The sequence below is a fragment of the Aotus nancymaae genome, unplaced genomic scaffold (assembly GCF_030222135.1).
Source record: "Aotus nancymaae isolate 86718 unplaced genomic scaffold, 86718_ANA_hifiasm-v0.15.2.pri h1tg000007l, whole genome shotgun sequence".
In the NCBI taxonomy this organism is placed as follows: domain Eukaryota; kingdom Metazoa; phylum Chordata; class Mammalia; order Primates; family Aotidae; genus Aotus; species Aotus nancymaae.
The window spans coordinates 19,623,815-19,640,015 of NW_026988418.1; the positions used below are offsets into that span (position 1 = coordinate 19,623,815).

General features: G+C 39.5%; 1 pseudogene; it reads right to left on the reverse strand.

Moving 5' to 3' along the window:
* Window positions 1–15,483, reverse strand: part of LOC105710203 (small ribosomal subunit protein uS2-like) — a 70,689-nt pseudogene extending 55,206 nt beyond the window's left edge.
* Between the last annotated feature and the right edge of the window lie 718 nt (window positions 15,484–16,201).

Consider the following 16,201-nt stretch of genomic DNA (forward strand, 5'->3'; position numbering starts at 1 on the left):
TGAATGATTGGGCAGAATTAGGGGTTGAGGGATGGATAAAGCAAGGGAGATGAAGTTCTGATGTATGTATTGGGTGTGTGGACACAACACTCTACTGTTATCATACTATAGTTATTATTACTACTGTTGTTATAGTCATACTACTTTTGTGTATGTCTGGAAGTTCTCATAATAAATATATGTTAAAATAACATAAGAAAGCTTGAATCCGACTTAATGTAGATTTTATTTAAAATAATTTATGAACTTTGATGTTTTTAATCAATAGCAACAAAGTTCTTGCTTCATGACCCATCGTCATGCCTTGACATAATGCTTGTTAACTTAATGTGTGTGCTTCACCCCTACACTTATCACTTTGGATAAAATGAGTGTGCTCATTTGTCACCAACCAGACTGTGGCTTGGGAGCCAGAACTAACTGTGTCTTATTTAACCTTGAACCCCAAGCGCTAGTACTCATAGTATTCAGAGTAGATGCACATAATAGGTGAATATTCATAGGAATCAACCAGAGATTAATATGTCGATTCCTGGGCATTAATTCCAGACATTCTGATGTAGAAAGTCTGTGTGGGGTCTGGATAATCATCATTTTGCGTAAACTTTACAGCGATTCTGATGTGTATGTGTTGGAGGCCACACCTTGAAAAACACTTGTTTGGCTGGATTATATGAAACTAACATGTGGGATAGTTTCCCAGGGAAATTAGAGAATAAGTAAAGTTAATAAACAAACGGATGGCATGTATGCAGTTCCATTCACCAGTTTCAGCAGCTCTGATTTCTGAGGTTAAGTAATGAGAAGGGCTGATTAAGTAAATGGCAAAGAGAGCAGAGCAGCTCAAAATGCAGCATTTGATTTCAATTTTTATTTTTATTTAAACAAAAATTGCTCCAAGAGTCAAAGGCAAAGCTTCTTGATTGCAGACAGTGCAACCATGGATAAATATAAATCCTAGCTTTCCAGGCGGCTTTGTGAGTGGGATAAGGAGCACACGGCACGGACTAAAATGATTATACAAGGCATGTGCTTGCAATAAGACTTGAACGAATATGGGCTTCTTCAGAATCCACTTTATAAAATTTCTCATTCTTTTCCATCAGTCCCACTGGAATCTGTTTTAGTCTTTCAGATGATTGGTTGGGGCAATATTATTTCCATACAATTCCTCATCCTATGTCGATATATTATTATTGAGTGGTTACCTCGTGAGCCGAGAATTGTCCAGTACCAGAGGAGTTCAAGTAGAGGACAGGGAGAGGATTTTTTAATGACTACGCTTCCTGAGAGATCTTGCATTGGGTCTTGGAGAGAAAGGGCCATAATTCCTGCTAGTTCTCTTCCTCGGTTTCCTCTTTGTCCTACCCTGCCTGCATGCTTGGCAAATGCTCTGCTTCTGCCTAAAATGTCTTTTCCCATGTCTCTGCCTGAGAATCCATTAAGCCACAGCCAATGAATCAGCTCTCCGGAGCGTTCTCTGTTGCCAAGCTAATGTAGAAGGCCCCTTCTCTGTTCTCTTGTAAGCAGCCTCAGCTTACCTTCCTCATAATATAGTCAACTGTTTAATTTTGTTATCCCTGCCTAAACTGTGAGGACCACATCTTATTCATTGCCATTTTCCAAGTATCTTGCACAAAATCTGACATATTGTAGATACTCAACAAAGGCAATAAACTGAATGAATGAATGAATGCTTAACTAGAAGATTTAAGTTCAACTAATCCAGTTCAAGTGAAGTCTGTCCCTGAGTTGAGATATTAGAAACACTCTCAGGAATTTTTAAAATATTGGAGGGCTAGAGAAATGCCACAAAACAAGAGATGGAAAAAGTTTTTGTTTTTTAAAAGAAAACTAAGGATGAATTTAAAAGACTATGGACAGATTCACTGATTACTAGCAAAATTTAGGAGCATTTAAAAAATAAAGTCATCTTGGGATATACATGATTCAAATCACAGATGCTGCCAAACTCTCCTGCTCAAGCATTTGACAAATCTTGCATCATGTTCATGTGAAAAAGACAGAAAAAATTAGCAGGAAGATAATGCCGTTAAGACACATTTGTAGCTGATTAAATTTGTAAATGAATGAATAGTATTAATGAATGAATCAAAATTATTCTTGAACAAAAGCATTGTCATCACTTCTTTGCCTTTCCTCTTTAACAACCATACAAATTGCTTGGTGAAGATTTATAGGATAAGTCTATCTAATACATTTATTCATTCAACAAATTACTGCTGAGCATTGTGTGCTTTCCCTTGAGAAAGTGGTTGCGTGGTAAATAACTCTTTATAACACAATACAATGGGATGGATCTTTAAATAGATTCTGAGATAGGATCTCCAGAGGCATGCTTACAAATCACTGTTGTAAATAAGAGCTCTGGGTAACCCTTGTCATCAGACATGATTTTGGAAACCATGATAGATGACAAAATCAATTTTAAAATATCTCTATCCAAAAAAAATGAATAAAATTAATGAAAAGAAATTCAGAACAAAAATGTAAAGTATCTCCACTGGCAAGAGAAATAGATTAAAAACCTAAAAGAAGAAGTGTAATGATTAGTAATATTTAAATGTTGCAAAAATTGGGGTTTACCAATTATGCAAGAAAATCATGTATATAACATGCTTCATTAAATCTGTTAAAGGAAGGTATATCCATATACTTTCCCACTTACCATTTTTACAATGGTAGTAGGGAAAAACAGAAGATGACAGTAGCGATAACATTCATTTCTGATCCTCAGTGACTGCATAATAATAGGATCTGCCATTTAGAGTTGTGTAGGGTCTCTAGGGATGGCTGTGCAGCAGAAAACTAAATGAGATTATTTGCTTATTAAATATTTCTGGAGAGGCTGTCACATTCCTGTGATTGGCTCTGAATGCATGTAAAGCTCTTTGCACCATGCTTAGCACATAGTATATGTATCAAAAAAAGAGAGCCATTATTATTATTAAATGCAGTAGTAACTCCCCTAGTTATCCACTCTGTCTTTAGAGACAGAAGCTGCACCTGCTTTTCAAGGCTCAACAGTAGGAGAGTCTACCATGGGCTACTGTAGTTAGCACACAGCGAAGCTCTTCAGAGCTCTTTCCTTATCGATTGCCATTGAACTTTCTATCCAGAGACAGACTTTTAGGATTGTGTCTGCTGCTAAACTTCTTAGGAGAATCAAGTATTTTCAATATCAAGTCACAATTTATCCCTGAAAGTACAATGAATTGCACTGAAATTCTTCACCTTTGAATTTCTGAGCACTGTTAGTCTGTAACATACAATGTAGCACTTAATTTTACCATCTTGGTGTTGAAAGTTTTAAATGGTCTTAAAAGATGGTGGGTAAGAGCATGGACTTTTTGGAGTCAGACAACACTATGTTCAAATCCCTAATTGCCTGATTTGGGAAAGTTTGTTTTGTCATAAACTAAATGCAGTATGGTGAAGATCTAATGAGATTATGTACCTTGCAGCTACTCATTGTATGGCAGTGGTCAATAGTATGACAGCTACCGTCATACGCTGTTTTTAATCTACTATCATCATGAAGATGGTAAGTGGGAGAGTATGTTGATATGCCTTTTTTTAACAGACCTGTTAAACCAGGTCACATACATTACATTATTTTGTTTTATAATTGGCAAACTCCAATTTTTACAATATTTAACATTACTAATTGTTGTAGACAAAGATAGCCTGCTCACTGATTCACAGCTTGTTATTAGAAAATGCTCCATGTAGTTCTCACTCATAAGTGGGAGTTAAACAATGAAAACACATGGACACAAAGAGGGGAACAAGACACACTGGGGCCTGTCAGGGGGTAGGAAGCAATGAGAGGGAGAGCATTAGGACAAGCAGCTAATGCACACGGAGCTTAAAACCTAGATGACAAGTTAATAGGTGCGGGAAACCACCATGACACATGTATACCTATGTAACAAATCTGCACGTCCTGCACATGTATTCCAGAACTTAGAATAAAATTTTTTTAAAAAGTCCATTATATATTTAAAAAATAAAATTAAAAATGCTCCATGTATTGAGCCAATTTTTTTTCTCTAACATTAGTCTTTTCAGTGGTCTAAAATCTACCCTCTGAAGTTGCATAGAGCCAGTTCAATTCCTCTTTCTGTATGAAAGTTCTTCACAAAGTTGAAGATAGAAATTATGTCTCCCTACATTGACCAACCATCCTGGTTTGCCCTGGACTTAAGGATTTGCTGGGAGAAAGGACTTTCATTGCTAAGATTGGGAAAGTTCCAGGAAAACCAGAAGAGTTGGTCACCTACCTTCCTCTCTGTTGGTCTCCAAGCTGAAGATCCTCAAGGTCTTAAAACTTTTTTTGTGATGTATTTCATGACTCTGTCATCATCCTACTGTCCTTCCTCATGGGTATTATTTTTTGTCAACATCTTTCCTTATTTATTGCAGAGGAAAAGTTTATACTGCATTATGGATGTGGTGTTAGAGACATTTAGAAGTATTTTATCTTGGCCAGGCGTGGTGGCTCACGCCTGTAATCCAAGCACTTTGGAGGCCAAGGCAGGCAGATCACCTGAGGTCGGGAGTTCAAGAAGTATTTTATCTTGTGATACATTACATTGGTTCTCTTTCCCTCCTCTATGCTTGGTGCAAAGATTTTTGTAAATCATTCTCCTAAGTTCCTCAACAGTATGTGAAAGGGCTTCTTCTTTATTTATTCCTTGTTTATGCCTTCACTGCTTTTGTTTCTCTTCCCCAATTAGTCACTCATTCTGTTGCAGGAAAGATCAAATAAGGATGTATGTCATTTTCAGTCATATCATTGTCTTTTTGCATGTGTTTCTCAGATTGCATAAATGGCATTATGCTATAGACATCATCTTTGTTTTTTTAAATTAAGTGCTATTAAGATCTGTCCATGTTACTATGTAGACATTTGACTCCTTGCTTCTCATTGTTGCATAGAATTCTTGAGTGTCTATCCATCTCATTTTATAAATACATCCCCTCAATGCTCGTAAACCGGAGTCTCTAACTCACAGCTACTGCATATAGCATAGTGGTAGACATCCTCATTCATATCCCCTTTAAAAAAGGTTCCCCTTAATCATGTGAAGTTGTCAGAATCTCCTCAACCTAATGTAACCAAAAAGATATCTAATAAAGAGAATTCATTATTTTTTAATTACTATTATTTTTTTATCAACAAATCATAATCATATACATTTTTGGTGTACAATGTGATGTTTTGAGGTATGTATACAATCAAGCTAACGAACATATCTATTATCTCATTTATCAATCATGAAAAAAGATTGGTAAATGAGATAACAGAAATGTTCGTTAGCTTGATTTAATGACATATTAGAAATTTACTATCTTTGACAGGGTGCAGTGGCTCACACCTGTAATTCCAGCACTTTGGGAGGCTGAGGTGGGTAGATAGCTTGAGATCAGGAGTTTGAGACCAGCCTGGCCAACATGGTGAAAACCCATCTCTACTAAAAATACAAAAATTAGTGGGGCATGGTGGCCCATATCTGTAATCCTAGCTATTTGGGAGGCTGAGGCAGGAGAATCACTTGAACCCAGGAGGTGGAGGTTGCAGTGAGCAGAGATCATTCCACTGCACTCCAGCCTGGGGGACAGAGTGAGACTCCATCTCAAAAAAGGAAAAAGAAAAAGAAGTGTACTCTCTTTGTTTTTTTGAAACACAGGCATACTTCAGAGATGTTAGTTTTGGTACCAGACCATTGCAGAATAAATAAATAAATAAAATCCCAATAAAATGAGTCACACATTTTTTGGTTTCCTAGTGCATATAAAAGTTATGTTTATATTATACTGTGGTCTATTAAGAGTGCAATAGCATTATGTCTTAGAAAACAATGTATATCTCTTAATTTAAAAATGCTTTATTGCAAACAAATGCTGACAATGATCTGAGCCTTCAACGAGTGGTAGTAGTTTTGCTGGTGAAGGGTTTTCCCGTGACATTGATGGTTGTTGACTGATTAGGGTAGTGGTTGCTAAAAGGTGAGGTAGCTGTGGTAATTCCTTGTTTTTCATTAATAATTGTCTATATTGATACACATTGAAATGATGACATTTTAGATATATTGGGTAAACTAAAATATAATGCTATAATTCATTTTAACTATTTCTTTTTTGCTTTTTAAAATGTGGTTGCTAGAAAAGTTCAACTAAAATACACAGTTCACATAATATTCCTACTGGACAGCACATTTTTTTAAGATTCTTTTAAAATAATTTCAACTTTCATTGTAGATTCAAGGGTTATGTGTGCAGGGTTTGTTACCTGAGTATATTTCATGATGCTAAGGTTTGGAGTATGATTGAGCCAGTCACCCAGATACTATGCATAGTACCCAAAAGTTTTTCAAACTTTAATTCCCTCTCCATACTCCTCCTCTAGAGATCCCATGTCTATTATTGCCATCTTTATGTCTATGAGAACTCATTGTTTAGCTTCCACTTATAAGTGAGAACATGCCTCATTTGGTTTTCTGTTCCTTTGTTAATTTCCTTAGAATAATGGCCTCCAGCTGCATTCATGTGCTGCAAATGACATGATTTCATTCTTTTTTATATCTGTGGCAATTTCTTAAAATAAGACAGCAATGAAATTTGCTGTATCAATTGCTTCTTCCTTTAATAAAAGATTTCTGTATAGCATGCAATGCTGTTTGATAGCATTTTACCCACAGTAAAACTTCTCTCAAAACTGTAGCCAATCCCTTCAAATCCAGATGCTACTTTACCAACTAACTTTATGTAACATTCTAAATCCTTTGTTGTCATTTCAACAATGTATATAGCAGCTTCAACAGGAGTAGATTATATTTCTTTGCTTGTCCATAAGAAGCAGTTCCTCACTCATTCAAGTTTTATCATGAGATTCCAGCAATTTAGTCTCATCTTCCAGCTCTACTTCTAATTCTAATCTCTTAATTCTTGCACTACATTGGCAGTTCCTTCCTCCACTAAAGTCTTGAACCCCTCAAAGTCATCCAGGAGGATTGGAGTCAATTTCTTCAAAACTCCTGCTAATGTTGATATTTTGACCTTCTTCCATGAATCATGCAAGTTCTTAATGGTATCTAAAAGGGTAAAACCTCCCAAAAAGTTTTCAATTTACATTGCCCAGATCCATGAGAAGAATCACTGTTTATGGCAGCTAAAGACTTATGAAATGTATTTCTTAAATAATAAGACTTAAAAGTTGAAATTACTCCTTCATCCATGAACCGCGGAATGGATACTGTGTTAGCAGGCATGACAACAACATACATCTCCTTGTACATTTCCATCACAGCTCCTGTGTGACTAGGTGCATGGTCAATAAGCAGGAATATTTTAAAAGGAATCTTCATCTGAGCAGCAGATCTCAATAGTGAGCTTAAAACATTCAGTAAACCATGCTGTAAACAGATGTGCTATCTTCCAAGCTTTATGGATGCATTTATAGAATACAAACAGAGTAGATTTAACATAATTCTGAGGGGCCTTAGGATTCTTAGAATGGTAAATGGGTGGCTTCAACTTAAAGTTTATGGTGTATTATCCCCTAATACGAGAATCACCCTGTCCTTTAAAACATTGAAGCTAGACAGTGACTTCTCTCTAGCAGTGAATATCCCAGATGGCATCTTCTTCCAATAGAAGGCAGTTTCTTCTACACTGGAAACACGTGGTTTAGTGCAGACACCTTCTTCAGTGATCTTAGCTAGGTCTTCTATATAACTACCTGCAGCTTCTACACCAGCAGTTGCTGCTTCACCTTGCACTTTTACGTATGGAGACGGCTTCTTTCTTTAAACCTCATGAACCAAATTCTGCTACCTTCCAACTTTTCTTCTGCAGCTTCATCACCTTCTCTCAACCTTCATAGAAGTGAAAAGAGTTAGGGCTTTGCTCTGGATTAGGCTTGGGCTTAAAGGAATGTTGAGGCTGGTTTGATCATTTATCGAGACCACTAAAACCTTCTCCATATGAGCAATATGGCTGTTTCTTTTTCTTATCATTTATGTGTTCACTGGGGTAGCACTTTTCATTTCCTTCAAGAACTATTCCTTTGCATTCAAAACTTGGTTACCTGCTTGGCACGAGAGGCCAAGATACTGACCCATCTTGGTTTTTGACATTTCTTCCTTACTAAGCTTAATCATTTTTAGCCTTTAATTTAAAGTGAGAGATGTGTGACTCTTCCTTTCACTTGAACACTTAGAGGCCATTGTAGAGTTATTAATTGGCTTAACTTCAATATTGTTGCGTCTCAAGGAATAGGATGGTCTGGGGAGACGGAAAGAGATGGGGAAACGCCTGGTCAGGGGAGCAATCAGAACACACCAATTTATTGATTAAATTCACCGTTTTATATGGATGAGGTTCATGGTGCCCCAAAATAACCACAACAGCAACAGCAAAAATCACTGAGCACAGATTACCATAAGAGATATAATAATAACGAACAAGTGTGAAATATTTTGAGAATTACCAAAATGTGATACAGACAAGAAGTGAGTACATGTTACTGGAAAAATGGAACTATTAGACTTGGTTGCCACAAACATATAATTTGGATAATTTGTACAAAATACAATATCTGCAAAGTATACTAAAGCAAAGTGCAATAAAATGAGGTATGTCTGTATACAATACATTATTACTGACTACAGTTACCCTGTTGTGTAAAAGAATTCATTTTTAAATGGCCAAAATAAAGTAAGATCTTGGCTGAGCTTCCAAGAATAACTCCCAGAAATACACAACTGAACTGGTGCACCAAGAAGCAATGGCCTCTGCCATCACTGGAGGGCTATGGGGCTTGGAAACCAACACCACCTCTACTGCCATCACAACTAGTAAAGGGATATGCAGTGTCCATTTTCTCAATGCCACCATGTTAGAAACAGACACTAGGACCTTTGCTACATCTTCCAAAAAATAAATTGCAGCAATTTAAAGTCTTTGTGAGTATGCACACTAGCAAAAACAGCAGAAGCAGCAAAGGCAAGGTCTCTGCCTCAAGATAATCACTTCCACCTTTCAGACATCACATGCATGCATTTGTGCAACCTTAGGACAGAGTTTCCTGCACACTGGGGGATAAAGGAGTAAAATTCAATAAGTGGACCCTGAGCAATAAAGACATCTGGTAAATATTGCTTCTTACCTTTGTGCCCCCTAGTGTGCGGGAAACCATGTTCTATGTTGAGGCAGAAGGAAGCTGGGTGAACTAATTTATAGAAAACCAAGAGTGAGACTGATGAGTGATGGGCATACACAAACTTCACATACTTAGTAGTACCAGACTGTTCTGCAGAATGACTGCACTACTCCCCCAAGCAGTGCATGAAGGTTCCCAATCCCCTTTCCCTGATCACACATCACATGTTAAATTTTTTACCAACCTGATTATAACACCAGAGGAAAAAAGTGCATTTTTAGTGTCCCATTAACCCATTAGAGCTGATTTAACTTAATTTCTAATGATCTTGGAGAGTGCTTCTGACATGAGCTGCTACCAAATTAATTCATTTCAAGCCAGTATTTCTATTTATGTGTGTGAATTCTGGACCTCATATTTATCTTTTTATTTTTGAGATGGAGTCTTGCTCAGTCGCCAAGCTGGAGTGCAGTGGTGCGATCTCAGCTCACTGAAATCTCCACCTTCCAGGTTCAAGCCATCCTCCTGCCTCAGCCTCCTGAGTAGCTGGGATCAGAGGTGCCTGCCACCATGCCCAGCTAATTTTTGTATTTTTAGTAGAGACGAGGTTTCACCATATTGGCTAGGATGGTCTCGATCTCCTGACCTTGTGATCCACCTGCCTCGGCCTCTCAAAGTGCTGGGATTACAGGCGTGAGCCACTGCGCCGGCCAATATTTATCTTTTTAATAATTTTATCTAAATAGTGTTTGTCCAGTGCTCCAGCCTATTGAGGTTATTTAAAAATCTTTATTATTTTTATTTTTTAATTTCCTCTTTCAACTTTGAAAGGATAGAAGGAAAGGAAAAGAATGTTGATTTTCTATTTTACACATGGAAACCTGAAGCATAAAGAATCTAAGTAACTTGCTCAAGGCCACCCAGTGAGAGGTAGAAAAGGCAGGATTGGCCAGGTATATCTGAAGCCAAAGTCTCTCACACACTTCCAGAGACATATTACACTTTGCAAAGCCATCCAGTGTATGGATTATCTGAGGACTAATTTGGGCTCTTTTTAATTTTAACAATTAAAAACATTATTTTCAGAATTGGAATTGTCCCTTTTCTGGCCCTTGCAGTAGTCCCTTTTCTGGCCCTTGTTACTAAATCCTAAGAAAAACTACCAATCATGGCCTTACTAAAAAATGTTCAAGAACTTAAAAATTATCATTGCAAAAATGATTTTCTCAGGTCAGGTGCAGTGACTCATGCTTGTAATTCCAGCATTTTGTAATTCCAGCTCCTGCTTGAGCCCAGGAGTTCGAGACCAGCCTGGGCAACATGATGAAACCCCATCTCTACAAAGAAATAAAAAATAGCCAGTCATGGTGACACACATCTGTGGTCTCAGCTACTTCAGAGACTGAGGTGGGAGTACTGCTTGAGCCCAGGAGGTTGAGGCTGCAGTGAGCTATAATTATGCCATTGCTCTCTAGCCTGGGTGATAGGGCAAGATCCCATCTCAAAAAAAAAAAAAAAAGATTTTGTCATTAAAAATGGTTCGAAATGGGGAAAAAAAAAACTGTGTTTGTCTTTTACATTCACACTTTTGCACCTGCTGTTCACTGGGAATCACCTTTTTTACTCTGGACAACTCCTACTCTTTCAACTCTGTATTCAAGTGTTTTGCTTGACCTGACTCATAAGATTCAAATATAGGTACTGTGACTCTTTTTGACCCCTAAACACATAAGCTAGTGTGGGAAGAAACACAAAAGCAAACACATAACATGAAATGGTTCATCTTATAATCAATTCTCATATCACAAAGTCACAAAGGGAACATAGAGGAAGAAGCACCTGATCCAGCCTGCGAGAGTCACAAGAGGTTTGCAGAGGAAATGTCTTGATCCGGCTGTTGAAGAAGGAGCAAGTTTTGCCAGGCAGACGAGACAGGGAGAGAATTTCAAGCAGGGAGAACAGCAACAGCAAAGGCAGGGAGCAATGACAGAGTGTCTTTCCCCTAAAAACATGATGCACTCTTTCCCTAAATAACACTCAAGTACAAGGTTTAAGAAATTTAATAAACCTGAGTCTTGGAGGTCATCTGTGTACTAAATGTGTATTTTAATCTTACAGAGACAAAAACTAGCTTGCTATCACCAATCATTCAGAAATGCAGTAAGCAATAACTATGTTTCCCCAAATTCCCTGATGATAGGAATTGTCAGGGTCTCTTATTAAAAACACAAGGTCCTGGCCCTCCTAGAGTTTCTTATTCAATGGGTCTGGGATGAAGCCAGAAACTCATAATATTTAACAAACACCCTCAGGAGATTCTCATCATCAGAGAAGTTTGGCAAACAACGATCTTTGGGCCCTGATGTTCAGCACTCCTCCAACAACCCTTTGCAGAGGAGGGAGATTCCAGCACCGTGGTCAGCCTTCTGGTCAGTTAACAATTAAACTGTGGGAACTGCTGCCCTGGGTTAGGCAAGGAGATCTTTTATTAGAGAACGTTGCTTGTACCACATTTTTCTTTATAGACCCAGCACCCAACACCTTTCTTATGTTCTCCTCTAATCTCCTTAACAATCCTGCAAGGTAAGTAGTTTCTGCATTTTACAGACATGGAAACTGAAGCACAAGAGGTTCAGGAAACTTGTAAACTGTCACATAGCTTTTAATAAGTAGCCACTTTGGAATTTGAATCAGACCCATCCAAATCCAGACCCAAGCTCTTCCCAGTATCCTAGTGTCTGGAAGAGTCAATGGTAGATTTGGCCCTCCCATGGCCAATCTGTATGAATGGCTAGCCATAGTTGAAATCTACAAGCTTCAACTTCAGGATCTTTTCCATTTTAGGTTGACCCTTCACTGACCTCTGCTTCCTCCACCCCACCTGCTTCACCCCAAGAAGTCATCCTGTTTGTGCCTTGCCAGTCTGTTGCAATTTTCCACCAGGATTATTTGTGGCTATAACAGGCAAGGCCACGCCAACGTTTGGCATTAAAAGAAGTTTGAGCCTTCATTCCAGAGGTAATGAGACCATTTTTTTCAACTTCCTTCCTCTAAAGTTCATGAACTTAATAAAAAATAAAATAAGGCCAGCTCTATTATGGCCCAGATCTGTGCTGCAGGAAGCCGGGGCTGCTTGGGTAAAGGCAGAGCCTGGATGAAAAAGAAAATGTACTCATAGACCAACTCTGTCTTTACCTTCCACTGAATCCAGAGAAAGCCACAGTGGGAGGCACCACCACCCACATCTGAGCTTCCTGGCTACATACCACGGGCAGCACTAATGCCACAGGAGCAAAATGGACCTTAATATAAAGATGTTTACAGCCTTGTCTCCCTTTTGGAAATTGAACTTTGAAGAAACCTGACACTTGGCTCTTCAAAGTGATGAGGATTTACATCCATCCTGTCCCTATGTACATCAACCAACCAGAAGAGTGTGAAATACTCAGGAAATGAGTGGAAGGAGTCACCCCTCTTCAGCCTCTTGTTCCTTAATGCCAGGGGCCATTGCCACATGTCTCTGCAGCTGCCCAGCTCATGACCCCACATTGGCTCTTATAATCATTGCAAATGGCTCCTCCTCTAAGACCCCGTGAGGTCCACCATTCTAGGACCCCAACTCCTAGCAGCTCACTCTCAAAACTGCTGCTTTAAGGCCTAATAAAGAAAAGTTATTCAGTGATACTTGTTAAAGATTGGTAAGGCAGACTTTATCCAGGACCATCGCCATAGGCATAGAGGGACCACTGCAATGGGATTTCGCAGTGGGGAAGAGAGATTGGGCTCAACTCCAAATGCAGCATGGGCAAGTGGGAACTTATAGCCGGGAAGCAGGAGAGTAAGCAGAAACCTCAAGGGTAAGTGGGATTCCTGGCGAAACTGACCTGACAGGATTCTTGCTGAAGGTAGACTAGAGTGGTCAGTCATGACCTGGTGGTGCAGGATGAGGAACCTACCAGATATCAAGAGGTATCAGGTATTGAGGGCAGGGAGTTCTTACAAAACTCACTCAGTAGCATTCTTGCTAAGACTAGATTTTACAAAGAAGAGCACAGATAGGCCTAGAAGGTTTAGAAGCCTAAGTAAAGTGTGGCCAAGTGAAGACTCTCTGTTAGACCCCACTGGATCCTCCAGGAGCATATTTCCTGTCCATCAGCCTTCTGCTAGCCTTCACACATCTATTCAGAGGACATATTCTAAGTGCCAGTTATTCTCCAGGCAGAAGACTCACCTTAAATCAGGCCCATCCTTGCTTTCACAGACTGGTCGCACTCCCTTTCTAGCCTAGGCCATCCTCTCACCAGCCTGTAGACCCCTCAGTCTGTACCACCCAGTCACTCATCTTCCCTGCTTTGACTGCCAATTGCGCCTAACAATGCTGCATTGTACCATAACGAAATTAACAAGCTTGCCTTAGCTTCAGTTTCTACATCACAAGGTTGCAATGAGAAATATACAAGAAAAATAATCTAAAACCCCTAGTACCTTATGTAAAAAACCAGGTGTTCGATAGGTGCCATCACCACTCACTCTGTTGTTTGAAATCAGGCAGACCTATATTTGAATCCTAGTAATTCATTTAATTGCTGTGTGTTCTGAACTATACCCACCTCATCTGTAAAATGAAAGCAAACCAATAGCAAACTCTTAAAGGCATAAAGAAGATCTAGAAACAAACATGCCAACAACCCATTAGTGTCATTGTGATTTCCCCAAATGAAAATGGTACGTATGGGCTTCAGATCCTACTAATAATGCCTAACTTCTAGGTGATTTTGTCCTCTGCAGCTTCGCCCTGTTGGATCAGAGGAGCACGCTGATGACAGGTTTAAGACCTGCTAGGCTCCTAGAACTTGCACAATTGCCTCCTAATTCTCAGCTAAGACCACTGGGAGGATTGTAGAGATATTAAAAAAAAAAAAAAAAAAAAAAAACCACTCAGGAGCTCCCAAAGCCTGGGAAGTTTATGCAAGGGAAATGTAACATTTTGGTGTCTGGAACTCAGTATTCCCAGGCCCCCGGACCCATCCCAGATGTGGTGGGCAATCATGATGAGGAGTGTGTTGCATTTCCTATGAATTAAGCCATCGAGCCTGGAGAACAATGTCATCATTGATGGGGAAAGTTCGCTTAAATTCCAAGGACACTTGAGGCCTTTCACTGGGCTGAGACAGAGATGCCTAATATTAAACCTACGTAATATGAACCTCTGACAACCCGCTTTCTATTGGGCCTGCTAGTGGTTCAATTGGCCATTCACTGTGATTCAGTGCATCCTCAAGGAAGTGCTTTGGAGGGGAAAAACTCTAATTTTTTATCTGTGATCCAGCACTTGCCAAAATTTATTAGCAAAGGCCATTCTGATTCTTGGGGAGGAAGCAGTTTTACTCCATTATAGGCTTACTTAATTTGGGGGGGTATGATGGTTCAAACTCCAAGCACAGTGAAATAAACATTCTTTCATTTATTAAACACACATTTTTGGGGCATCAAACCTAATAAATGCATAGGCTATTGCTGCTGCGCTAGTGACAGTGGCTACTGGCCCGTGACTTTGTATGGAGTGCCCATCTCTGTTTACATTCACTTTAGAGTGGTACTTTAGAGTTCATTCGCTTATTCAACAAATATTTAATGAGCGCTTCTCCTATCTCAGGCACTGCAGTGAGGGATAAAATGGTAAGCAAAACAGAGCAATTCTCTCTCCTTTATGCAGCTTATAAACTAGTAGGGAAGTCAAACCATGGCTTATACTCATGACTATCATGTGTAAAAAGTGCATTGCTAAGGGAAGGCAGGACTCTACGAGGAAAATAGCCAACATTCTAACCTGTAACAGGAATTTGAAGAGGATCTTTGGAGACATTGGCCTTTCAACTGAGACTGGATAGAAACTGAGTTATCCAAGGGAAGGGAGAGCAGGGAGAAAGGGGCAGAAAAAGAGCTCAAGGTAACTGGGCCCCAGACAACAGGGAATGAGTAGGTTGAGACATGACTGCGGCAGACCCAGATTATGCGTGAAGGGCTGGCCATTCCACTCACTTCCAACTTTCTACACTGCACAGCTTTCAGAACTTCTTCGGCTCCATGCTTTGCAACCTACAGTCCTTGGTGATACCCCAGCCCTAACCTGCCTTCCGGAGTCCCAGTCAAGGCACAGCTTCTTCCCAGGAACCCATTTGTTCAGGTTGAAGAATTCAGACCACACTTACCCATGTCTCCACAATCCAGTTATTGTGAATAGAAAAATCAGAGTGAATTGGGAATGGGAAGCTGGCCTGCTGACTGGGACCCATGGTGTCATGCTTAGGAAACAGTGAAGGGAAACGGAATCACCCCACTCCTTTATCTTCTCTGGCCAGGAAAATTGTCTATAGAAGATTGGGGTACTATAAGTGAACCCTTCATTTTTCTAATTGAGTTCTCATTCTTTGGCTTGTATTGAACTCCATCCCAAAAATGGGGCTTTGAGGAAACACACAGAGCGGGAATAGCATGAAAGGATAGAAATTTGGCCAACATTATTTTCATTTCAAAAAATGAGAAAAAGGTAGTAGACACAGGAAACTTCAGCAGTGGCTTTGACATTGGGACCAAGCAATGATGCAGAAGTGATCAAAGAGGAGGTCTGAGAACATCAGAGAAGGAAACAGGTGACCAGGAGATGGCATAAGTGTGCACACAGCATGCCACAGCAAACTCACTCACCTGCTGCCTTTTTGTGAACAGTATGGGTTGTCAGTTTAGTGGACGTTCTTAGCTTCTCTAGGATTCAACAAGATACCTGCCAAACATTTCTTTAGAAATCCTTAATACACATTCAACAAATAGATGCTAAATGGGATATGTCTGCAGAGTTGGGCCAGGATGTTATAAAAGCATAGAGAAGCGTCACTACCCCTGCCTGTGGCAGGTCTGAAAGGCTTCCTGGAAGAGGTGACGCCTGGGCATATAAAGTACACATATGGCATATGGCATGGTACAGAATAAAACAGTGTAGAGTGTAGTGTAGCA